The 27,156-nt window shown below is 43.4% G+C and overlaps 1 long non-coding RNA gene across 1 annotated transcript in view; it reads left to right on the top strand.

Moving 5' to 3' along the window:
* Positions 1–27,156, top strand: part of LOC102159588 — a 225,532-nt gene that overhangs the window by 156,086 nt on the left and 42,290 nt on the right. The window contains exon 5 of the long non-coding RNA XR_002336533.1: positions 8,999–9,135. This is a non-coding gene — a long non-coding RNA (uncharacterized LOC102159588). The remainder of the gene's footprint in view (positions 1–8,998; positions 9,136–27,156) is intronic.

The raw sequence follows: 27,156 nt of genomic DNA, 5'->3' as shown, positions 1-27,156 counted from the left end.
TGGCATTTCTTAATCGTGGTTTCTGGAGTCAGGATGTCTCTTGTTTAGGATTCTCAGGCCAAGTGATCCATGGCTCGAGGGTCTGTTAGCTCGTCTTACCCTGGAGAAACAACTCGGGTTTGTCCATTGACGGTGATCTCTATAACAGCATGTTCGTCAGCAGTGTTATCAACAACAGCAATTTTAGTCATCTGACTCTGGTTGATTGGTGTTCAGTTCACACAGGATTGAGGTCAGAGGGGACCAGAAAGGGAATGAGGTTGTGGACAGAGAGATTAGCCACCAGAGAACTGGGTTTTTAGGGTAGGCCCAGCACTTGATGAAAACCACAGACTTGTTCTACCTTACCCGAGAAGGACATCCATTAAACAGAATAGGGAAGTGCCGGGAACGTGGAGGCCCTGACTCCTGCCGGAGTTTATATAACGTTGCCAGTTCCACCAGAGCCTGGGGAGATTTAGGCTTTCTCTCTCCCCAAATCTACTCCTGCCCCCACCTCCCGCCCACCCCTTCCTGCAGCCCCCCGCCCAGTTCAGCATCCTTAATCACATCCTCAGAGCTGTGTTCTGTTCAGTGCTTGGCACACTGCAGATATTTAATCAGTACGTGTTGCACGAACGGAATCGTCTGCGATGGTTTCCCGGTGGTCCCGGCCTCTAGTCCCAGCCTCTCCTCATGACTCCCCACCTCCTCCATGAAGATGACCCCAGTGGCACCCAACCACTTCTGGGAGCACTTGGTGTCTGCTTCTTGGGAAACAGAGAATGGAAAGTGAGGTTCCAAGCTAAGTGGGGGGGGGAGGACAAATCCATTGATACCCATTGGTCTCAGACCCAAGACACAGTTTTGAGCTTGCTTGTCACATACTCTAGTGATACTTTAGGGCTGTTGAAGGCATACAGGACACAAGAGGGGGCAGGGACATTGTAACTAGAGTGACTGTTTCCTAAGAAAGACTGTGACATCTTCCTGGATCTCACTGCTCCTTCAAGCTCAGTGCTGTTACACAGCAGAACAGGGGCTACATAGTACACACAGAGACCGAGTGTGAGAGAAGGAATGCGTATTTGATGGTGTCTGAAATGGCTGAGAGGGCTGGCTGGACAAGTAGGAATGGGAAGTTGCCCCAGGAGAAGTGAGCACACGGATTCCCTGGGAGCACTGCAGGCTGCGGGTGGAGTCACTTCCAGTCCCTCAGAAATACTGAGTGCCCACTTTGCACCTGATGTGGACCAACAGCAGTCCTTGCAGGGCTTTAAATCTAGCAGATGAAAATCTCCCCATTCTACAGTGTGACAAAGGAGAAATTTTGTTCCTGCCAGGAGGCTACAGTTAATAAAACTGGTCCTGCGATGCATCCTAGATGAGAAGGAGGCATCCGCCATCTACATCAGAGTGCAGGAGGGGTGGGAATCCTGTGGAACCCCCCCCCACCCCCCGCAGTGAGGTCCCAGCATCACGTGACAGCACTCTTGAGAAGATGAAGGGTTGGGAGATTTCTGGATTCTTCTCTCAACCTGATGAGAAGAAGTTTTCAGTAGGAAAGACTATTTTGCAAGCCAGCTGGAGAGCAGAGCTTTGCTACACCCAGGCTGGTGTGGACAGAAAATACAGTTGTCCCTCTGTATCCACAGGGGATACCAAAATCCACCGAGGTGCAAGCCCCTTGTATAAAATGGCTTAGTACAGATGGTCCTTCTTACCTGTGGACTGCCTCTTCGGTCTCACCCAGCCTTGGAATCCACCCACACTGCTGGCCAGATGTTCCTGTTTTAGCTGCAGTACAGAAGGCATGTGATAGGCACTACCATTTGCCCTCAATTCTATCCAGCGCCATTAAGGATTGTTTTTATTAGTGCTAGGGCAGTTTAGAAACAATTAGGGTGTAAATACAGAAAGTACAAAATTCTTCTGGAGGATGCTAAAAAATTTAAGGCATGATAAAACCCAATGATGGGAGTTCCCATTGTGGCTCAGTGGTAACAAACCCAACTACTATCCATGAGGACACAGGTTCCATCCCTGGCCTTGCTCAGTGGGTTAAGGATCCGGTGTTGCAGTGAGCTGTGGTGTAGGTCGCAGACCTAGCTCAGATCCTTCCTTGTTGTTGCTCTGGTGTAGGCTGGCAGCTGTAGCTCCGATTGGACCCCTAGGTGGGAACTTCCATGTGCAGAGGGTGCGGCCCTAAAAAAAAGATGTTTTCATTGGATAGTTGGGATAAGAAAAGTTTAGAGGGACTCTGGACGGTCCCCTAGTACATTGTGTAACAGCCTTTCACAGGCTAACCCTGACTTTGAGAGAATAGAAGAAAAATAATAGAATTCTAAATCTGAGAAGCCCTAATCTAAGTGAAAAAAAAAAAAAAAAAAAAAAGTCTGGCCCCCCAGGAACCATGCCGTGGTATGGAAAATGCTGGAAAATCTAGATGGCCTGGTCTTCCACAGCAGGCGGGGGAGCAGATCCCAGTAGCTCAAATTTTAAGGTAACAAAATCCACAATGAGAGACCAGAAAGGGAAAGAACTAACGCTAACGGCCCCTCACCCAAAGGCATTTGCGTCAATGGGGCTGGACGAGGATCACGGAATCACCGCAAGAAGCGTCCAGGAGAAACCTCGCGGGCAAGGGAAAAGGCCCTGTCCCTGCGCTGCCGTTCAGCTCTGGAGACATTCTGTTAGGGACTTTTATCCCTTCTCCAACGGTGAACACGGTGAAAGAAAGAAATGTAAAATGAATTTCCATTTTTTAAAAAAATAAAATTTGAAAATAATTTTATCTGGAACCACGGAGTCACCAGAATAGGGGCGTACATGAAAGAAGGGCGAGCTCCCCGGACCCCTGGCTTTCTGGGCCCCGCATCTGAGCCGGGTGTATCTCCGTTTTGTGCTGGATTCTTCCCTCTTCTCTGGCATCCTTCTTCCCTCTTCCCATGGGTAGCTTCCCTCTCGTCATTTTGAGAGCCTATTGGGGTTTGAGTTCTGCGTGGGGAGGCCTTTGGCAGCTGCCCTCCGTGGCTCCTCTTTTCCCCTCGCCTCTCCAGGCCCAAAAGCAGCAGGCTGGCTTCCCAGAAGCTGAGAGGCTGCGGCCCTGAGAGATTTTGCTCCCGTCTCTTTCTCACGTGGATGCTCCGCACGGACGGTTAAGCGGATGTGGTGTGGGCAGGAAGAGCTGGAGAGACTGCTGCAGGGTTCCTGCAGCCTTTCCCCCTTTCCTTCAGAGACCAGGAACTGGGGGAGAAGAGGCTTTCAAGCTGGATGAAAAACTGCCTGATGGATGCTGGGGAGGGATGCGCCGCTGGGTGCTGGTCCGGGCCCTGCTCCTCCCGCACAGAGTGGCTGCTGCCGTGTACCAGCAACCTAAGGGAAGGCGCTGTACCTAAATAATGGCTTTGTCAGACCTCTCCTTTTGTTCCCAAGACAACTCAGGACTGCAGGCTGCCTTAGGGTCTTTTTTAATGCACAGATCACTAAAGTTACCTTCTAGTCGGGAAGACAAATTTTTCTGGATGAGCAAAGGCCAGGGAAGCTGCCCAGGACTCTGGCTTCTGTAGTTGAGTTCAAAAGGAAGCCTTGACTACTGATTGGCTCCACCAGCACGTTCCCTGGTCCCTGAGGTTGTGCATCATGTTGTGAGTGACCTGCGTGACCCTCGGTGGTCTCGTCTTCTCTCTCAGACCCCCCTACCCCCACCACGGGCGGCTCATCTTCCAACCAGCCATCCAGAGGGATTCACCCTGTGGCTTCTCCATCCCAAGCCCCGCCCCTTGGCCACCCCACCAGTGATGATCCGTCTCCTCCCTGATGTTATCATCTGCAGGAAATCAAAACACCATGTGTGTGAACATAAAATCCTGTCATTTATTTATGCTACAGACTTCAGGAAGGAAAAAAAGAAAATCACAGCTCTCTTTTCATTAAAAAAAAAAAAAAAATTGGCACAACGTTCAAGCATTGGTGGTCTTAAATCTGCCTGTTATTAACAGCCAGGAAATGCCTGACCCAAAGGTCCTCACTGCTATTATAAACTGTGAAAATTATAAAAATGGAAATAAAAAAATAAAGTAATTACCTCTTCATGTGTTAAAAAGTTAAGGCAAATGGCCTGTTGCCATGGAGATGACTTCCTGTTTACCCTGCTGGTCTTCCCTCACAGTTAAAGACCAGTTAGCAGCCAATGGGAAAACAGCATTTAACCTCCCATATTCCATTAACATTTGTCATAGTAACTCAATGCAGTCTGTAATTTACCAGTCAGTAAAATTTGGTAAGTTGTATTTTCAGATGTGATTAGTGGTTTTTAACTTTTATTCATTGCGTGAATTTATAACCACTACTTTTATATTCTGAGAGAGGGGAAAATCTCAGTTCCCCCTTTTAAAAAACCTGATACTGTCTTTCTTCTGCAGCACAGGGACTCTCACGATAAGAGACCTTCACCTCTCCTCATTGCTTTTAAGGACGGCTGTTTCCTTATCGACAGTAATATTCCTGATATTCACACTAACCAAAGCAAGAACCAAAGCTGCCATTGCTGTTAACTATACATCAGTCCTTTGGGTTTTTCACTTGCGAGATCCCAGGATTCTAAAATAAACTACTTGGAGCATGATAACAAATAAAATTGTTTGGAAACCAAGGAGTTCTTTGCCGAAATGTAAAAATAAAACTGAATACAAATATATCAAATGACTCTTAGGAGATAGAACTACAGATTTGAGTAACAGAATCTTAGAAAGATGTCTTGACTTGTTGAAAGATCCTGGACCCATGGAAATATAAAGTGTGGAGATAAAACGGAAAGGAACTGTAAACTTTCTCTTGAACACTGGGCTGATAGGAAGGCAGCTTGAAGCAGTTTGCCAGAAGCTTCAAAGCTTTATATAGTTGGCCCCAAACCACAGCTCCTTCTTAATGGCGCTGCCGAGACCTCTGACAAAACCCAAAGCTTCTGTTTTACCCCCTCTGCTTTTCCATCAATCCCCTCCGTGCCACAGTCCTGCTGGTCCCACCCAGCCCTCTCCTGACCTCTCCCTCCTGCCCCTCCTCTGCCACCCACCTGTCCTTTGCAGCTGCCCCAAGGTAACACCCGTGGCTTCTAGACCCACCCTGCAGATACAAAACATTGGCCACAGAATGAACCAAAGACAGCTAGAGGCAGGACCAGCAGTGTACTGAAATTTGTCTCAAAGGATTCCAGCAATTCTTTTGCATGATTAAAATAGTCTTCATTAGCACAAGATATGGATTTGATAAAAACTGAAATTGTGAGTGGGGTTTAAGGACGACTACCTTGTGTCTGCCCTGGGCACTTGCATGTTATGGGGGTCCTGTAGTTCTTCCTGTGTCCTGCGTCCGTTTAGTTCTTCCTCCTGCAATAATCACTCCTTGAAGGCAGCAATCCTGTTTGATTGAACCTTGTAACTCACAATTTCTACCACAAGGTCTTAGGCAGAGTGGAGTTGTTATTGATGAAAGGAAAACTTAGGATCTAAACAAGATAGAGAAGCAGATTTGACATGCTAACCTTCACTGCATCTTATTCTCTTTGTACTAAGCTTCCTTAGTACTTTGTCGAAATGCGTGTAGTATGCGTTTTTGTGGGTTGAACTGGATTTGGAAGGTGGGTGCAGAAGGAAGTGTGCTCTCACTTCAGTAGGTCTGAAAAATTGTCTGAAAAACCCCAAACCGAAAGCAAAATGAGCTTTGCTTTTGTTTTGAAAAGGGATGAAGTTCAGGCAAAAAGGAAAGCAATGCTGCTGAATGGGTCACACTTGCATTAGCTGTGCGGTGGGGCTGACCTTTGTCAGATCCTTTGGAACTTGTACTTTCAAATGAAGGGTGTCCCCTTTAGAGGTTTTAGGGGACTGTGCACGTTTGAGATATGGATGTCTTTTTAAAAGTCACCCCTTGACACCGCGGCTGAAAGAGGCATAGAGTTCTGTTGTATGATTTCTAGAATGTAACCCAATGCATTGTTAAATGCTAATCCTGCCTTTCTTAATTTGAAATAAATATTTACGTTGTTTTCAACATCGCCTGTTACGGAAGAAAAGAACTCCTTCTCTTTGGTTGGCCTTGGAGGAATCTTGGTTTCTTCACTTTGGGAGGCTGGAGGTGAGAGGTCAAGGGAAGAAGTGCCCTGTGGGAGGGGCTGATGATGTCTTTGATGTCAAAAGTGGAGGCTCTGCCGTGGTCAGGGGCTGAGATGAGAAGAGGCACCATCAGATGGTATAAGGAGGTGGGGGACTTATTCTGGAAACGGAACCTTAGTTACTGATACCGTCAGCTCCTGCCATGTTGAGAGCCTAGGGAACGCTCACACTGATGCCCCTGGAGTTAGAATTAGGAGCTGCCACTTTGTTCATTGCTTCACATGATTCTTTCCGTCTCTATCTGAGTTGATTCTTTGCCTTGGCCGAGCCTTTTGGGAGGCCTCTTCAATAATCTATAACAGCTTATATTATTCGTCTGTCTTCAGCAAGTCACACAAAGAGTACTGAAAAGTAATGAACTTCTGCCTCCTGAGAGAGGAAGAAGCTGGAAGATTTCCATTGTGTTCTGCGAAAAAGGAGGTGACGCACAACGTACTTATCTGCCTGACACATGCCGAGCAGTGACAGGTGATGTTAACAGAAAGGTCAGATGTGTTCTGAAGAAACAGATCCCACAAGCAACAGTGAAAGCTCATTTGCTCAGTCTCGAAATGCTAAATGGTCAAACACTGCAAAAAAAAAAAAAAAAAAGATAAATGCATATATATGCAGTGTTTTTTCCCCTGTATCCAGGGTTGACATTAGTCATCTGTTTTGATTCACACAGAAACTCTGGGGCAACTGTGGGATGCATTTGATAGGCTGGTCACTGGGTTTAATGTAACACAGAGAATTTTTCGAATGGTGCAGTCTGGGGCAGGCTCATGGGGCATGAGGTACAAGGAAAGTGAGCCATGGAGAAGGGGTGGCAGAAACCGTGTTGGTGGCATGAACATCCAGCCAATGGGGCTGCTTTTCAGGGTTCCTAGAGACTGAAGGCAGCATCTGATAGAGGCTGGACTGATTCATTAAGGGGAAGTCACCTTTGACATCACTGTCATCATCACCGAACTCAGCGAGCGCCTCTTACCCAAGGCCAGACAAATGTGGGAGGGGTCTCTGTCAACTGGCTCAAGCTTCTCCGAGGGTTCCTCCCTGTGTCCACCCTTCCCCACCCCCACACTCTCCCCTTAGCAAATGGCTCGGCACAGCACCATCTGATAGAAATACTCTATGAGCCACAAACAAAGGCAATTTCAAATGTCTTTTTTAAATGTTGAATGCTGTATACCTAAAAAGAATAAATACTGTGTCAGCTATACTTCAATTAAAACACACCCACATGCATAAAAAATTATATGGGAACATGACTGTTTCCACAGGGTTCTAAGTCTATTCACATTGTTTAAAAAATAATGATAAAATAAACAAATGACTGAAATAACTCAAGCAAAACAAGTGATATTAATTTTGATTATTTTATTTAACCCAATCTATTCAAATGTTCTAATTTCCACATATAATTAATATACAAAATTGAAACAGTCTACGTTTTTTTCTTTCATACTAAGACTTTGCCATGCCATACACATCTCCATTTGAAGGAGCCACATTTCAAGCACTGACTAATCACGCGGTGCTCAGGGCTCCATATTGGACCTCGCAGATAGACCTGCTCCATGTGCCATTCTTGTGGGTGACTATTGCGTTGTCTTCAAAGACTAGCTTTTTCATCCCTGCAGCTGCTCCTCCAAGGTCTCCTCGCCTGCCCTCAGTCAGTTCCTGGGGCTCTGAGCTGCAGGACCGCTTAGCACCACTTTCTAGGCTCCACCTCTAGAGGGCAGCTCGGAAAGGTGTCCCCGTGAGCCCTCTAGTGACTGCTGTCAGAATGCACATGACCGTGCAAAAACAACCCTTCCGGAACTTTTGGAAAAGATTCCCATTAAAGATTCCCATTACCGTCACAGGAGCACTGCAAGCATCATCTCCAAGAAGCAATTCTTAGCCATGGCCGAAGCAGAACCCAACCCCATGGACATGCTCCTTAGAGCCAGGCAGCTGTCTCCATGGAGACCCCTTCAGAGGGACTGCAGTATAGAGTTCATCACTAGTTGGTACCACCAGCAGGGTTCAGCTGACTCAGAAGCTGCTAAGCTTCATGCCCTTCTTCATTTTCCTTACCCTGCCCCCCATCACACCCTCAGGGCATAACCTGCCCAAATCACTTAACCTTTCTCTGCCTAAAGAAACCCCATCTTTGGTCTGATATTCTTTTTTTTTTATTTTTCTTCTTTTGTCTTTTCAGGGCCACACCTGCAGCATATGGTGGTTCCAGGCTAGGGGTCTAATCAGAGCTACAGCTGCCGGCCTATACCACAGCCACAGCAACACCAGACCCAAGCCGCATCTGTGACCTACACCACAGCTCACGGCAATGTCGGATCCTTAACCCACTGAGTGAAGCCAGGGATCAAACCTGCAACCTCATCGTTCCTAGTCGGATTCATTTCTGCTGTGCCACGAAGGGAACTCCCACCTCTCTTCTCAGCACTCAGGGAAGCTGGGCCTCAGGGAAGCTGCCTGACCCCAGGACCAAGGGCAGATCTGATAGTCTTGGGACAGCCCCATCCCCCTTGCCACTGGTTGATGGAGATGCCAGGACCAAGCCCATCCATGGATGGCATTCTCTGTGCCAAGGGAATGGGGGTCAGTTAGATCCTAGAAGAAGTGTGGTGAGAGCTTCTGGGTGAGGCATTTCCTCTCTTTTAAGACTGAGCCACTGGAAGAGGCAGCTGTTGTCTCCTCCTATGGACACTGCCTTGTGTGGGTATGACTTGAAATTTCCTGTAGCTATTTCTGCTGCCACAAGGAGAGATGCATACCAAGGAACAGCCTGGGGAACCATGGTGAGATGGAATTGGCACCACTGGGTTAAACTCACTCTGAAGTCCATCTTTCTATATTTCCAGGTCCACCTTCAACAAATTTCCTACGGTTTAACCAGTTCTGGTTGCCTGTGACTTGTACTGGGAGTTTCCTGAAAGAGGCACCAATGCAGATCGGATGCTAGAAACTTTCCTGCATGATCTCCAGCTACTGAGAGCAGGTGAGCAAATGAAACGTCTTGGAATTATTTGTACACACACACCCACCCACCCACAGAAGCTAATATCAAGACCCCTAAAATTAGAATGGATACGTTAGATTTATGCCACTGGGCAACTTAAGGTAAATTAAATGGAGTATCTTCTTACTTCTCCTAAGATGGGGATCCAGACTCCACCTGATATTTAATTAGAATCATTCCAAAAAAATTAGAAATCACAGCCACTCTACAGACTTGATATTTCTATTAGAAATTATTAGGTCATGCTACCTGAAACTGATATAATAGTGTAAGTCAACTACATCTCAATAGAAATTAATCATAAAATGAATGAAGTTACATTTATGCAAATAAAAAAGGAAAGAAATTGGGGGAAATGACAACATTGAAATAATACAGTGTTGGGAGATTTTTCTATCAGAAGGGCTTTCTCTGGTCCCTTGGTGTGGGTGACAGGTCTAATCTTGTTCTGCCAATGACAGCCTCAGTTGGGACCAGCAGGAAGACGATGAGACAAGTTCATAAGTTCTTCCCTGCAGGAGGCCAGGCAGCCTCACCTACCCCAGGGTCACGGGCTTTCTTCCCGCCCTCGGAAGCTGCTGCAAAGCCTCGTGTCTGTGACAAAGGGTGGGGGGTCAGCAGGTGGAGCAATACAAATCCTCCTCTGAGACTGGAAGAGCAGTTCTTGGCCTTGACCTTGTGAGGATGCTTGTCTCCCCCGCCACAAAAGCTGTCCCACAAAAGCTAGGTCCACTTCAGTTCCATTCATCTCTTGAGGATTCCTTTTCAGCCTGCCCTGTGAGACAGTTTTATTTTCCATGATTGCCAAGCCCTCGGATCTAACCTCACCTTCTCACTCAAGATCAGAGCCTTGTCTTCTACTCTGTAAGAACATCCAAACTACCCCATGCAGGTCTGCTCAACCCCTCACCTCTCCACCCGTGATCCTTTGCATATCACTCATTTGAGAGGAAGCCTGTATTCTTGGCCACTATTGCTTCTTCCTGCAACTTCAACTTAATCAAATCTCTAGGCCCTGGCTTCTTGCTTCTCTAGCAGCTTGTCTAAGAAAGAAGGTATATCACAAATTATAAATCTGAAGCTCTAGACTATACTCCATGCCTTTGAATCCTAGCCCCACCTCTAATGAGCTGGATGATCTCGAGAAAGTTAGCCTAACTAAGTTTCCTTATCTAACCCATAAGGATAATATTTCTGATACCATGAGTAGTTTGAGAAGTGGTTTTGATTACATTAGACATTAAATGCATTAAAAGTTAAAAACATAATCTGCTACCTAAAAAGCACTCAATAAAGGTGGTGGTTATGAAGACTATTTCACAAGGAACTTAAAATGCTGCTTCTCATACCATAACATCTCAATAATAACTGTGAGCTGGTATTTGCTGTTATTACCACTGTCATCGTTTGGCTACCGCTCCTGACCATCTTATAACCAAAGGGCTGATGGGGGACTCCCTTTGGAAAGGGAATCAGCTGGATTTGTGATCACCCAGATCTGGATTCAGATAGCATCTCTGTTACTTACAAGTGTGTGACATTTGTCAAGTCACTTGTAGGCTCTGGTTCTTAGTTTTCTTTCCAGACAATGGGGTTAAGACATCTAAGTGGAAGTGTTTGGGTGAAGATGAGTAACACTTGAGTTAAAACACATGGCGCTTGGCAAATGTTCAGAATTATCACCATCCTTCTGACTTTCCAGGTGAGGGCTTCTGATAAAATATAAATGATTCAGTAAGGGAGGGTGTGGTATTACTGACTAATAGACATTTTCCATATCAGCTGCTTTTACTTATCTGTAGTAATGCTGACTCTATCAACATATCAATGCATAAGCATCCATTTTTTTAAAAAAATTTATTGGAGTATAGTTTACGATGTTGTGTTAGTTTGAGGTGTATAGCAAAGTGATTCAGTTATTCATATGTATGCATATATCTATTCTTTTTCATATTATTTTCCCTAGAAAATACAAAATATAGTTCCCTGTGCAGTGCAGTAGGTCCTTGTTGGTTATCTGTGATAAGCATCCATTTTGAAGAACTTCCATTATTGTAAAAGAATACCTTTTTATTTTTAGTTTGTATCCAGCATGGCAACAATGGAACGCCCTTGCATTAGTAAAAAGAAGGAAAAAAAAACACAAGTTGATAATAGACATTTCTAACAATCAGCTGAAAATGCACAATACCAAATATCAGTGGTTACCGTGGACTGAATACAGAGCCTCTTAGCAACAATTTGACTTTGTTTACTGATTTGTCACACTTTCCGCGTCAGAGCTCTTGTGGAGTTTTTAGCCCTTAGGAAAAAGTCGCCAACACACACACACACACACACACATGCACGTGTGCATGCACATGCTACACGGGGTGTGACGGCACCACCTTCCCATTTGGCGGGCAAATCTTCATCGCCCACTGTCCTCCCTGGTGACACAATCATCGGTCCTTCTTACACATCACCTGAACAAGAGGATGGGGTGCTCCACTGCACTTGTCCTCTTTGAACAAAAACTCTAGTGGCACTGCAGGGAGATGGGGTGAACTTACAGGCCCAGTAGGTGTAGAGTCGTTCAATGTTTCAAAGTACGTTTTATTTTCAGGGCTTGTTGAGTCTTTGAAAAGCTACACACACACACACACACACACACACACACACACATTATAAAATTCTTTATTGCTGTTAAGAAAATCATTTTCCCTAAGGAACTGCAAATACTCACCAATAATCCAAAGTAACCAAATGCAGAGACCCAAAGATGGAACTAAAAGGAGTGGAGAGATAGCAGAGGTGTATTGGGCAGAGCCAATGGTACCCTGCGTTTGGGAAACTTGATGAGTTTTTCTTCAAAGATGTTTATTGAAGAGGTCCCCTTAGTTTAAGAGCTTTTGATCACATAAGACAAGAATAGATGAGGCACCTTCTGCTTTCCCGAAACAGGCTGTCAATTGACAGTAAGGAATAAGCTGACCCAGTGGTATTTGGGGCTAGACAAATGTTCCAGTTGTTATTTTCCAATGTTTGGGTTTTTATAAACCAAAAACACATTTTGCCCTCAACTCTTGCCTCTGGATTGTATCAAGTCATGTGTATTTGAGGCAAAATTAAACTCACATGTGTCTAATCTATTTACATTTAAATCATTAAAGTGCTGTTTTGTAAGGTTAGGTAGGTGACCGGGAAACCTTTTGAGCATCTTTGGAACCCTGCTTCTCCCCCCACAGAAGTCCTCATTCTACAGAGAGGTCACATTTGCCCCTGAGTTCTGTAGCCTGACCTTATTATGCATTTGTTAACCCAGATCCCTGAAACAAGTCGAATTTAATGGGATGGTGCCACATGATTCCCTAATTCCAAGAAAGGAAATAAGCCTGTTTGGGTCTTCCCCCCCCCCAAAAAAAAAATCACTCCAAAGGCCCTTAGATAGCAATAACTATGTCTTGCCCAATATTAGGATGAGATAACAGTAAATTAGGAATATAAATATACCCTACAGACACAAAATAGAAGGATAATTGAAAGTTGAAATAGATCCAAAATAGCGCTTGGGAGGAACAGAAATATGGAAGGACAGAAGGATAAAGAAATCCTACCCAGTAAGCCACAAAATGAATCATACCCACAAAGGGCTTGTACCCACATATTCCTGCAAGGATAGTTCAAAAAAATCCCAATTGTGGGGATTGATTATTCCAATCAATCAATTATTGATTGTTTTGATTATTAGGCAGATTGTTCCAGGACAGTTTTTGAAGGTATTTTATGCAGGGCTGATGCAGGAACAAGTACGTCATTAATGCTAAGGTGGCCTGCAGTGACTTGCCACAGCTTCCCATTAAAACCCTAGCTGGACATGCATAGTAGGAATCCATCCCCCTGACCATGCCAAGGCAAAAGAAGAGGTCAGAAGCAAGCTCATATTTTCAGTATTTCATTGAAACTCTTCCTTCAAAGAAGACTGAGGCCAATTCCAGCTCAACATAACACGTTATAAAAATTAAAGATTGGAGTTCCTGTTGTAGCTCAGTGGTTAACAAATCTGACTAGGAACCAAGAGGTTGCGGATTCAATCCCTGGCCTTGCTCAGTGGGTTAAGGATCCGGCGTTGCCATGAGCTGTGGTGTAGGTTGCAGACACGGCTCAGATCCTGCGTTGTTGTGGCTCTGGCGTAGGCCGGTGGCTACAGCTCTGATTCGACCCCTAGCCTGGGAACCTTCATATGCCGTGGGAGCGGCCCAAGAAATGGCAAAAAGAAAAAAATAAAAAAAATTAAAAATTAAAAATCAACTGTAATGGTTGCAGACTTCCTTCTAGAGAATTGTATAAAAGCTCAAATACACCAAGTATCATGAAAACAATGAGAAAGGGAGTTTTGCCTTCCAATGGATACAACTAGCAGGATGTCCCAGGGTCTCTCTGAACACAAGTTGTAGATCTAGATAAGACAAATGAATAGAGAGATTGGCTCATGGCCAGACTAACTAAGATTTATTGGCCGGATGCTAGAATGAGCTCTAGTTTTCATGCAGCTGCCCTTTTCAGATTATCAGCAAGACATTCAACACTAAACACATGTTTAGAGAACACAGTAGGTAAGAGGTTCACACACACACACTATCTTGTCATTCCCGCACCACATCAGAAACCACATCCTAGCTTGTTGCATCCTGGGACAAAAATACCAATGTGTGCTAGAGTTAAACCTTAGCTCTCTTTAGCACCGATGGAGGTAGAAGGGCAGAACCTACCTGATAGATAATAACCACCTGCCCAGCTTGAAGCAGCTAGGTTATATGCAACTAGCTCTCAAAATAACCTTGAGTGGAAGGGAAAACTGAGGCATATTGAATGTCTTCTCCATTGAGGACTTGATATAAATTACTTAAATCATTTAATCCACCCAAAGAGTCTGGACTGAAGTTTTGAAGCTTGCCTTTTTCACTTGCTCAAGTGAAATAAATATATCATATATTCTACCACTTTTTAATGGTTACATGGCATTGTACCAAATAAATGTACCATATCTTATTTAATAGTCCCTTGTGATTGAACATTTATGAACTTTCTAATGTTTTGCTCTTATAGATAATGCAAAAATAAACTCCCTTATAAATAAGTGTTGTTAAGGATCTGGCAACCTCTGTGACTCGAGTCACTGCTGTGGCGTGGGTTCAATCCCTAGCCCAGGAACTTCTGCATGCCGCGGACATGGCCAAAAAAAGAAAGAAAGGAAAGAAAGAAAGTCTTGTTTCATTTCTGTGATAATTTTATCAAATTCACAATTAGAAACAAATTTGGGGGTCAAAAAGTTGGCACATTTTGAAGAATTTTAATTCATGTATCAAATTCTTTCCTTATATATGGGATTGATTGAGATTCCCTGACCAGAATGTGTACATTTTCTTGTAAAACTATGATCTCCTTTGGGTCTGTACTTACAACCACTTCCTCTTCACTACACATTATTACTCATTATTACCTCATTACTACTCATTATTAAACAAATTTTGTTAATTTGTGGGTTTTCTCCTTTTAAAAATTATAATTGCCAGAAATCTATCTAATTCATTGGCTTTTTTTATTTGTTTGGTTTTTAACTCACAAAGATTTAACTCTTAGATCTATTGATTATAATACGTGTTATTTCTTGCCTTCCCTTTTTTACTTTTATCTCTGAATTTGCTTTTTTCTTTGAGTTAATTTTTAAAATTTTCTTAATAAGGGAAGGAAGTGCTTGTTTAAAAAATTCTCACTTAAAATGGAAATTTGTGGTTATGATTACACCTTGAGCATTGTTTTTGATCACATCTTATTGGTTTTGATACATAACATTTACATTTTTATCCAGAGAATAATGGTAGTTTGATTACCTCTTTGAATCAATGATAAGTTAGAACAGTAATTTTAATGTCCCAGCAGCCGGGGTTTCTTTTTTTTTTTTTCACTTTTATTATTAATTTCTGGTGTTCATTTTATGATAGTATGAGAATTGAGTCTATACACCCTGTTTCACCTCTTAGGAATTTATTAACTTTTACGGTAGCAATTTTCAACCTATTGTTACTATTTAACCCAATGCAACACTTAAAAAATAAACCTTAATTGAAACCATAATTTGTAAAAAAATAAAACTGAGAACATTTTTAGTTGAATGGAGAATTGAGAGGCCTGGAAACCTACTTATAACTAGCTAGGGACCCTTGGTTTTGACCAAGGCAACCCAAAGGATCTCTTGAAAATCTGTGGTTTTGCATTAGCACAATATGTCTTCGTACATAACTAAAAGCTATGTTTCATGAATCCTTGAAAAGAAGGCAAATTACCTTTGCATACAGACAAAATTGTTGTTAATTCAAGGTTATCAATAATAACTCAAACATTTATGTCCTTATTTAAATGTCAGGATGTTTATATTAAATCTCAGAACGCTTTGCTGTGTCCTCTATGCTTATTTTATTTTCTATCATTTTGTCTTCTCTTTTCAAGAAGCTTTGGGAGAATATCTCAAGTTTATCCTGATTATATTTTCTGTTACCTATTCTGATTTTTTTTTTTATCATTTCTTTTTTTTTTTTTTTTGTCTTTTTGCTATTTCTTTGGGCTGCTCCTGCGGCATATGGAGGTTCCCAGGCTAGGGGTCGAATCAGAGCTGTAGCTGCCAGCCTACCGCCGTAGCTACAGCAACGTGGGATCCGAGCCGCGTCTGCAAACTACACCACAGCTCACGGCAACGCCGGATCGTTAACCCACTGAGCAAGGGCAGGGATCGAACCCGCAACCTCATGGTTCCTAGTCGGATTCGTTAACCACTGCGCCACGGGAACTCCTTTTTTACCATTTCTAATGAAAATTTTAATTCCACCATTGTCAGTTTGATATATGCTAGGCACTGTTGTAATTACTTTAATCATCCCAATAATGCAATGAAATAGGTACTTTTTTTTTTTTTTAATGCCTTTTAGGGCTGCACCAGAAGCATATGGAAGTTCCTAGTCTAGGGATCGAATCTGAGGTGCAGCTGCCAATCTACACCACAGCCACAGCAACACCAAAACCAAGCCACATCCAAGACCTACACCACAGCTCACTGCAACACCAGATCCTTTAACCCACTGAGCGAGGCCAGGGGTCCAATCCACGTCCTCTTGGATCCTAGTAGGGTTCGATACCCCTGAGCCACGAAGGGAACTCTAATCATTTTTGTTTTTTTTTTTTTTTTCATTATAGCTGGTTTACCGTGTTCTGTCAATTTTCTACTGTACAGCATGGTGACCCAGTTACACATACATGTATACATTGTTTTTTTCTCACATTATCAGGCTCCATCATAAGTGACTAGACATAGTCCCCAGTGCTACACAGCAGGATCTCATTGCTAATCCATTCCAAAGGCAATAGTCTTCATCTATTAACCCCAAGCTCTCAGTCCATCCCACTCCCTCCCCTTCCCACTTGGCAACCACAAGTCTATTCTCCAAGTCCATGAGTTTCTTTTCTGTGGAAAAGTTCATTTGTGCCTTATATTATATTCCAGATATAAGTGATATCATATGGTATTTGGCTTTCTCTTTCTGACTTCACTCAGTATGAGAGTCTCTAGTTCCATCCATGTTGCTGAAAATGGCATTATGTCTTTCTCTTTTATGGCTGAGTAGTATTCCATTGTGTATATATACCACATCTTCTGAATCCAATCATCTGTCGATGGACATTTGGGTTGTTTCCATGTCCTGGCTATTGTGAATAGTACTGCAAAAACATGCGGGTGCATGTGTCTTTTTCAAGGCAGCTTTTATCTGGACATATGCCCAAGAGTGGGATTGTGCGGTCATATGGTAGTTCTATATATAGATTCCCAAGGTATCTCCAAACTGTTCTCCATAGTGGCTGTACCAGTTTACATTCCCACCAGCAGTGCAGGAGGGTTCCCTTTTCTCCACAGCCCCTCCAGCACTTGTTATTTATGGATGTATTAATCATGGCCATTCTGACTGGTGTGAGGTGGTATCTCATGGTAGTTTTGATTTGCATTTCTCTTATAATCAGGGATGTTGAGCATTTTTTCATGTGTTTGTTGGCCATGTGTATATCTTCTTTGGAGAAATGTCTGTTCAGGTCTTTTGCCCATCTTTCCATTGGGTGATTGGCTTTTTTGCTGTTGCGTTGTATAAGTTGCTTGTATATGCTAGAGATGAAGCCCTTATCTGTTGCATCATTTGACACTATTGTCTTTTTGTTTTCCTTTTGGTTTCCTTTGCTGTGCAAAAGCTTGTCTGTTTGATTAGGTCCCATTGGTTTACTTTTGCTCTTATTTCTGTTGCTTTGGGAGACTGACCTGAGAGAACATTTGTAAGATTGATGTCAGAGAGTGTTTTGCCTATGTTCTTCTCCAGGAGTTTGATGGTGTCTTGTCTTACATTTAAGTCTTTCAGCCATTTGGAGTTTATTTTTGTGCATGGCGTGAGGGCGTGTTCTAGTTTCATTTCTTTGCATGCAGCTGTCCAGGTTTCCCAGCAATGCTTGCTGAATAGACTTTCTTTTTCCCATTTTATGTTCCTGCCTCCTTTGTCAAAGATTAATTGACCATAGGTGTCAGGGTTTATTTCTGGGTTCTCTATTCTGTTCCATTGGTCTGTCTGTCTGTTTTGGTACCAGTACCACACTCTCTTGATGACTGTGGGCTTTGTAATATGGCGTAAAGTCTGGAAGAGTAATGCCTCCTGCTTGGCTTTTGTTCCTCAGAATTGCTTTGGCACTTCTGGGTCTTTTGTGGTTCCATATAAATTTTGGGATTGTTTGTTCTAGTTCTGTGAAAAATGTCATGGGTAATTTGATAGGGATTGTGTTGAATCTGTAGATTGCTTTGGGTAGTATGGCCATTTTTACAATATGAATTTTTCCAACCCAGGAGCATGGAATATCTTTCCATTTCGTTACATCTTCTTTAATTTCTTTGATTAATGTTTTATAATTCTCGGCATATAAGTCCTTTACCTCCTTGGTCAGGTGTATTCCCAGGTATTTGATTTTCTGGGGTGCAATTTTAAAAGGTTTTATATTTCTGTATTCCTTTTCTAATATTTCATTGTTAGTATACAGAAATGCGACTGATTCCTGAATGTTACTCTTATATCCTGCTACTTTGCTGAATTTGTTGATCAGTTCAAGGAGTTTTGGGGTTGAGTCCTTAGGGTTTTCTATATATAGTCTCATATCATCTGCATACAGTGACAGTTTTACCTCTTCTCTTCCTATTTGGATGCCTTTTATTTCTTTTATTTGTCTGATTGCTGTGGCTAGGACTTCCATTACTGTGTTGAATAGCAGTGGTGAGAGTGGGCATCCTTGTCTTGTTCCAGATTTTAGTGGGAAGGCTTTCGGCTTTTCTCCCTTGAGTATTATATTTGCTGTGGGTTTGTCATAAGTGGCTTTAATTATGTTAAGGAATGTTCCCTCTATACCCACTTTGGTAAGAATTTTGATCATGAATGGATGTTGGACTTTGTCACATGCTTTCTCTGCATCTCTTGAGATGATCGTGTGGTTTTTGACTTTTCTTTTGTTAATGTGGTGTGTGACATTGATTGATTTGTGTATGTTGAACCATCCTTGTGCACCTGGGATGAATCTCACCTGGTCATGGTGTACAGTCTTTTTTATATGTTATTGGATTCAGATGGCTAAAATTTGGTTGCAAAGTTTTGCGTCTATATTCTTCAAAGATACTGGGGTATCGTTTTCCTTTTTGGTGGTATCTTTGTCTGGTTTTGGAATTAGGGTGATGTTGGCATCATAGAATGTCTTTGGGAGTGTTTCTTCTCCTTCAGCCTTTTGAAAAAGTTTAAGGAGGATGGGTATAAGTTCCCCTTTGTATGTTTGGTGGAATTCACCAGTGAAGCCATCTGGTCCTGGACTTTTATTTGTAGGGAGTGTTTTTATGAAATATTCAATTCATTTCTAGTGACCGGTCTGTTCAGTTGATCTGTTTCTTCTTGATTCAGTTTTGGCAGGCTGTAGGTCTCTAGAAAGTTGTCCATTTCTTCTAGGTTGTCAAATTTGTTAGCATACACTTGTTCATAGTATTCTCTCATAGTTTTTTGTATTTCCGTAGTATCCATTGTAATCGGTACTATTTTATTCTCCATTTTATGGATGAGGAAACAAAGACTCAACAAGGTCAAATGGCTTGCTCAAGGTCACACAGCTAATAAGATGTTGAGCTAGGTTTAGAAGGATTACATGATGAGCTGTGCTTTCTTAGACACGATGTTTTAAAATTTTTATTAAAGCATAGTTGATTTATAATGTTGATCTTTTAACAAAACCTTTTAAAATCTATGTAAATCGAATCACGGATAAGTGTTAGGGAGAGACACTAGAAGGTATTAAGGGATGAAAGAGGACTGGATAAGGACAAAATAGAGAAAGGGACAATCCCCATCTATACCCAAACCCCCCAGCTCCCCTCCTGGGGAGCAGGAGAAATAGGATGCAGTGGACACAGAAATGCAGGGTTATGCTGCTTAGTACCCTGGGAATAGCTGGTCCTGTACAGAGAGAGGCCTCTAAGAGTTCATGATGGGTACTATTTTTAATGAGTTGGAGAAGGAGAAACACTATCGGAAAGAACCTGCGTTCAAAGACTCAGGAGAGGAGGGGCCATGCCCCCCTGTGCTTGCCTGGACCCATCCTGTCTTCCTGCTTCCTTTTCCCATGACCCCCTCCCCCTTGCCATCCCTGTCCTCCTGGCTTCCCTCCCATTCAGAGCTGGTTGTTCCAGTAACCAACCATCCCTTGTCTGACAGTAAAGCCTAAATGTATTCTTGACAGAGTGCGGTCAAATCCCTTTACTCTTAGTTTCAATAAAGTCAAGGTTAGTTTTACAAGAGTATATTCTGAGAAAACGCCTTAGAAAAGCCAAAACAGGGAGTTCCGTGGTGACACAGTGGGTTAAGGATCAGGTGTTGTCACCATAGCACCTCGGGTTGCTGCTATGGGTCAGGTTTGATCTCTAGCCCAGGAACTTCCACATGCCATGGGCACAGCCACAAATCAAAAAATTTTAAATAAAGAAAGGCCGAAACAAACTTGCAAAAATATAAAGATGTTTTCTTTCCAAAGCCCACATGGCTTCATCGACTATCTGAAATAGCTTGATTGACACCCACTAGAAAGTGCCAGCCTCCCTTTTCTTTTCCAGTTTGAGCTTCATCTCAGCATCTTTGCCCAGATCACACATTTACTGAGATGAGAAGAATGAGCATTATGGGATGATATGGTAGGAAGGAAATTGTTGCTGGAAACAGAATTAAAATGAAAATGAGAAGGAAAATATAGGGATGCATTATTATTTCAAGAGCCCAGAACTGTTCAAGGAAAAATATAAAAACAAGTGATCATTTTCAAAGGTCTGAATGATTTTGTCTTAAACTAGAAGAAGAGTCCTTTCCCCATCCACTTCTTTCTTCAACTCCAGAAACTGGATCTTGTGAAAACGCAGACATTTCAAGGTCACCTCTTATTGACAAAAGCAGTGGTCATGGTCTGACATGCACCTGGGCTGGCACTCCTCTTTTGGTCCCCTTGTCAAGTAATAAACAGCATATGGTGATATATAATACATGCGGAGTATACTGCATGGTGTATGTGTGTATGTATGCAAATGTATGGTGGATCTGTAATACCTGTACCAAGTACATGCCTTTGGGGAGCCAAACTGCAAAATTAACCAATACTGCAATGGGGGTCCTAGGCATTAACATTTTTTTATTATAAGCAATGGAGCTTTGTCTCAGAAAAAAGCAGAGAGGAAGCAAGGCTTAAAATGTGCAGGGCTTCTGGATCCTAGAAGCCATATCCTGGCCCCTGGACTATTGAATGTGAATTCTCCATTTCCAAAATAAAGAAGAGCCAACTTTGAGTTCTTGTGAAGGTAATTTTCAAACTCCTATCTGACTGGAAACAATTCCTAACAGCCACCTACCCTCTGCTCTTCAGTACATTCTGGTTCACGGAGACAGCACGGTGCTTGGCCTGAGGTCTGGTGCATTTGCTGCAGAAAACCCTCACACTGCAAACAGTTGCTTCTCAAGATTGTAAAACCGGGACAATAGTCAGAAAAAGCTGTGTTTTGGTTTGATTTTTTTTAAAAGGAGGATGTCCCTGAAATAGAAGAGTATGGCTGTCACTTGATTTACAATTGATAGCTGTTTGTGACAGCAAACAGGATGTCAGGCTCTGTCCCTCTCAGAGGGCGTATAAATCACAGGCAGTGCTCTGGCCACCGAACAGCAGCTGAGAGAGACCTGTTCCCCGAGTAGTTGACGAGCAGGATGAGATGACCGTTATCCTTGAAGCTGAAGACAGGCAGGACAATGCTGAGCAAGGCTGGGAGGATTTGAATTCTTTATCCAATGACCAACACGAGGCTGGAGCTGATGCATCTCAGACACTTTGCAAACCTTCTCCCTTTCTGCCAACCCTTTCTTGTTTCTTATGCGTCCATTGGCTTGGCCCCGTGTGTGGTATATCTGGACCAAAGCATTTCCTGTACTTTAAGAGTTCAAATGATTTGGCTCCTCGTAAGATTATCATTCCTTGGTTTGTGACTCTCTTCTGTCTCATACTAGCTGGGCTGCCTGGAGCTCCATTCTCTGGTGTGGGGTGCTCTCGAGTCCAGTTTTATGAGCACCATTAGCCTAGGAGACAAGAAGACAGCCACAAAGAGAAAAAAAAAAAAAAGCCTTTTCTATACCAAGGACATCATCAGATAGTAATTTTTTTTTAAATGATCAAATGAGTAATTAGTCTTAGAAGTGTTCAGCTTCACCCCACAAGGGAATGGTCCCAGAATAGGGCAGGCCTTGTGAGCTTTATATTGCAGATCTTGTGTCTCTTAGAGGAAAAATGATTTAAAAAAAAAATGTTATATAAATTAAACCTTGGTAGTTATCTCGCCAGAGGTGATACATTTGAAATTTTAAGTCTTTTTTTTTTTTAATCTAATCACTATGCAACCGTCGTTTTGTGACCTTAGGCAAATCACTTAACCTCTCGGTGGCTCACATTTCCTCTTCTGCCACGCGTGCACATTGGTGTCAGCAAGCATGAAAATGGTCATGAAACACTTGCAAAATATTGAGGGAAGAGAGTGTCTTTCTTTTGTAAGAGGTGGCCACCGATCTGAAATTCGGCACATCGTGGGCCATGCAGTAAATGTTTACTGTATGTAATGAGGAATGCAGGAATGACCCAGCTGTGCTTTGCCAGCGTTCTCATGCGGGCAGCCTGCCAGCTCCCTAGAGGCAACGTTCTCTTCCTAGAACATTACCCAGTCACCCCAACTCAGTGGCCTCTGGACCAGTGTTCCCTCCCCACTCCTTCCCTTCGCTTTCCCTTCCTCTCTCTCTCATTCCCAGGTCCTTCTCAGGATGCTTCTGTCTGTTCAATCCGTTGTTGCCCAAACCACTCCCAACTACCACGCCTCTCTCCTTCCACTCCTCATGCAAAGGAGTCCTTCAGGGCATGTCCGTGAGGACAAGACAGTCCACATGGATGGTCCTTATGCAAAGAGCCCAGGGAACAAATATCAGCGTCAGGCAGTGGTGCCCCAGCTGACCTTCAGTAACAACCCCTCACCAACAACTGACTCAGTAAAGACCAAAGCACATTTTTCAAACACGCAACATTCGTGACCTCCAGTGACACTTCTGGAATAGGTGATCACATGGACAAGAGAAAAGAGAAAAGTTCTTTGGGCTCCAGGGGACCTGTAATTCGCTGCTTCATAAAACTTAATGAACATCCCAGGGGGCAAGTTAGCCTGTGGTGTTGTGTGGACACAACCTCAAAGTCCGTTTTAGGCTCTATAAGGCTTCTCCCAGTCTTAGTTTCCAGAGCAAAACAATGGGATTATTGTTATTTTAAAACAATTGAAACAATTCCTTTCTTTTTGTGGCTAATTGGTTAATTCTTCCTTGAATAGTCAAATATTCACAGAGTCTCCTGGTTACAGTTATAGCCTTCATGTCCCATTTGAGCTTAAATTCCAAACTTCCACACACTCGGAAGAAAGGACAAAAATAGTAGAACAGCATCGGCCAAACAGAGGCGGCTTTGTGGGCAATATAATGGGAGTAAATTTCTAAACAGACAGGAAAGCCGACCAACTACAGAGGCCTGACCATGTCACTCTTTGGCTCCGACACAAAGTCTGGGCTGAAATGTCTCCCAGGACGTAATAGGCTGGCAGCTGCAAGAGCTCCAGTGAGGCAACGAGAGGATGGAATCAGAGCTGCCGGGCTGGAAGGAAACACTGATCTGTGTGCTGAAACCGAGGGCTTGGGAAGTGACCAAAACGAAATGCTTTGCCTGTGAGCAAGAGCCCTTCCAGAGCCGGAAAGAAAGGTTTTGATGCTTGGTATTCAGGAAATAGGGACCTGGTTTGGTAGGTCACTTAACTGGCACCACCAAAAACCAGATTGCATTCTTTCTTTTAGTTCAAAAAGGGCACAAGCATTTCAGCACTGAGATATTTTTAAAATGCCTCTTTCTCACTAGTTCAGTCTTAAATTCCTTTGCGTGGTTTTTTTTTTTTTTTAAAGACTAATTTTCAGGAATCTACCCTCTTTCCCACTGATCTTAAATAAAAATGCTCTGGAAACCACAAAGAGAGTGTAGAAAAGGCACACCAAGGTCCGAATTGCCTCAGCTCTAAAGGGGCACCCGTCCTTACACACAGACAATGTTGTATGGCAATTATACCTCAGTAAAAATGGGAAAAGATGCTTGGTTTTAGAATATTAACAGAATGACTGGCGTTCCCACTGGGGTGCAGTGGATTAAAGGATCAGGCGTTACCACTGGGGCTCATATTCAGTCCTTGGCCTGGGAACTTCCATATGCCCAGGGTACGGCCATTAAAAAAGAAAAAGAAAATAAAAGAGTGATTCTAGTCTTATTAGAATGAGATGTGGAAAAAATACAAATAAGATTTAAAAAAAAAATGATTCACATGGAATCTCAAAAAAGGTTTAATAGCCTCTTAATTGAAAATAAACGAATAAAAGGACACACTTCCCGCCCGCATTCCATTTGGGAAAACGAGTCACGTGTCCTTTATCTAGCTGCCAGGGGGGCTGGGAAATGTCCTGAGTGGACAGTCACTGCTCAAGGACAGCTCTACAACATGGGAGCCAATGCATTAGTGTTTACGAGCATCTAGTCACTCTGTCACCTTCCCTCCTTCCCTCACGTCACGTCACCCAGACCCCTTCAGAGCTCATATCCTGATCTAAAGACAGGGAAAGTCAGGGTTCCCCTTGTGGCTCTGCAGTAACGAACCCCACTAGTATCCATGAGGATGCCGGTTCGAACCCTGGACCCTCTCAGTGGGTTAAGGATCTGGAGTTGCTGAGAGCTGTGGTGTAGGTCACAGACACGGCTCGGATCCGGTGTTGCTCTGACTGGCTACAGCTCCGATTTGGCCCCTAGCCTGGGAACTTCCATATGCCTTGGGTGTGGCCCTAGAAAATAGAAGAATAAAAATAAAGACAGGGAAAGTCTATGGGTATTGGGTCCCAGGGTTAAAATAACTCCAGCAAGATTCTGTCTTTCTCTTCCCATTTCTTGCTTTGCTTTCATCTTTGTTGGCTTTCTTTCAGGCAGGCTGTCATAACACACTGGCTACAATGGCCATGAGAAGCTTAGATTGCTTTATCTTTAGAACCAGCAATCTCAGAAGAAAATATAATAGTAATAGAGTCACCCCTTTCTCATGAAATCCACAGCAATCCCTGAAAAGACATCCGGCTGCCCTTACTTGAAATGTATGCTTGCCCCAGGAATAAGAGGTGCTCTGGTCAGCCCCTCCCAAGGGGACAAGGTGGGGCATGGGATGTATTGCTCACCAGGAACCTGGGAAGGAGCAGTGTCTGAAAGGAAAAGCAGTGGAACATTCAAGGAAGTACCAGTGGTAATGACGTTTAGCTCTAAGAATGGGATGTAAACAGACGTGGAACTTGTGAATGCGCTTATTATTATTCCTTCCTGTCATTGTTAGTTTTCTTTTAGTCTTGAACGACATAGGTCTCCTCCTATATTTCTGATGTTTTGCACATAAGAAGAAAACTGTAATTCTCCTTCTCTCTTCTTATCCTATGGAATTGTCAAGATTAAGAATCAGGTCACTCCTTTAAAAACAGCTTTAAATAGCTAACGTGGCATTCCATAAAAATTACATTTCAACCAATGTCTTGATAAGAAAATCTTTTAAAATACTTGTAAAATCAAATTAGATTGTATTTGTTTTCTTTTGGGGAGAGTGGTGTTATTTGGGGAGCTTTTAAAGTATCTTGCCAGCTGGAATTCTTGCTGTGGCGCAGCAGGATCAGCAGCTGGGACACAGGTTCAGTCCCCACCCGGGCACAGTGGGTTAAGGAACTGATGTTACTACAGCTGTGGCATAGTTGCAACTGTGGCATGGCTTGGGTCTGATCCCTGGCCCGGGAACTCCATATACTGCAGGGTGGCCGATAAATAAATAGATAAGTAAATAAATAAATGAAGTATCTTGCCAGCAGTGGAGCAGCGGGCAATTTCTTTTCTTTTCTTTTTTTCTTTTTTTTTTTTTTTGCTTTTTAGGGCTGCAGCCATGGCATATGGAAGTTCCCAGGCTAGGGGTCAAATTGAAGCTACAGTTGCCAGCCACAGCCACAGCCACAGCCACAGCCGATCCAGAGCTGACCTGTGTCTGTGACCTACACCACAGCTCATGGCAATGCCAGATCCTTAACCCACTGAGTGGGGCCAGGGATGGAACTTGCATCCTTGTGGATACTAGTCAGATTCGTTTCTGCTAAGCCACAATGGGAACTCTTGTTGTGGGCATTTTGTTCACTAGGGAGACTGTAAGTTTCTTAAGATATTAGGAAGGTCAGAACTGTGGAGTGTCCACAGGTACCAGACCTCTGGTTTTTTCCAAATCTGTACCACTGGTATAGTGCCTAGATTGAAGCATGGACTGGGCCATTCATTTATTTATTCAAGACAAGCTCTTATAATTGACATTGTTAAGGTTCAATATTAGCACCTAGGACATGCCACAGGCACTGGGCTAGGCCCTGGGGAGAGAGCCATAAACTTTACCTTAATTACAGCTGCAAAGACCTTTCTTCCAAACAAGGTAATAGTGACAGGTTCAGGCATTGATCCATGGAGGAATCTTTTCGAGGGTAGACAGCCTATTGCTAAGCGCTAGCCTTCCTGAAGCTGGTCGACTTTGAATTTGAGGCCTAAAGCATGAGTCAGGTCTGGGGAGTTGGGGTTGAAGGGCGTTCCAGACTGGGAACAGCATGTACAAAGCCTAGAGGCAAGAGCCTGGTGCAGCCAGGCAACCGAGAGAAGATCCTCTTTGGCCCCAGCTCAGAGCACGGGAGAGAATAAAATAGAGACAGGGCTGGAGCCGAACTGCTTGTACGTCACATGAAGGAGCTCTGCGTTTACCTCTAGTCAGAGGGATGGTGTAAGACGAGGAGAGATAACGTCAAATATGTACTTTGCGAAGATCTCTGGCTGGTGTGTGGAAAATGGATTAGGTGAGGCGAGAGTGGAAGCAGAAGACCAGCGAGGAAATTACCACCACAATCCAAGAGAAAGAACGGCAGTGTAAGGCTAAGGATAGAGAGAAAGAGTTAGACCCAAAGTGTGCTTAAGGTGGAGCTGGCTGAACGTGATGGACTGGACGCAGAGAGGGAGGGGAGGGAGCTGCCAGGAATGACATCCAGGTGTCTGAGTGTCATGTTGAACTGTGACCCCGACCAGAATCCCTTGCTGAAATCCTAACTTCTGGTTCCTCAGAATGTGACTTGATTTGGAGATGGGTCTCTACAGAGGCTCTCTAATGAAAAGAAATTGATTAGGGTGGGCTCTCGCCCAATATGACTGGTGTCCTTATAAAATGGGGAAATTTGGAGACAGCCAGTCATGCCAGGGGAACAC

The sequence above is a fragment of the Sus scrofa genome, chromosome 11 (assembly GCF_000003025.6).
Source record: "Sus scrofa isolate TJ Tabasco breed Duroc chromosome 11, Sscrofa11.1, whole genome shotgun sequence".
Taxonomy (NCBI): Eukaryota; Metazoa; Chordata; class Mammalia; order Artiodactyla; family Suidae; genus Sus; species Sus scrofa.
Note: the sequence above shows the minus strand (reverse complement) of the source record. Positions and strands in the feature narration are given on the sequence as shown.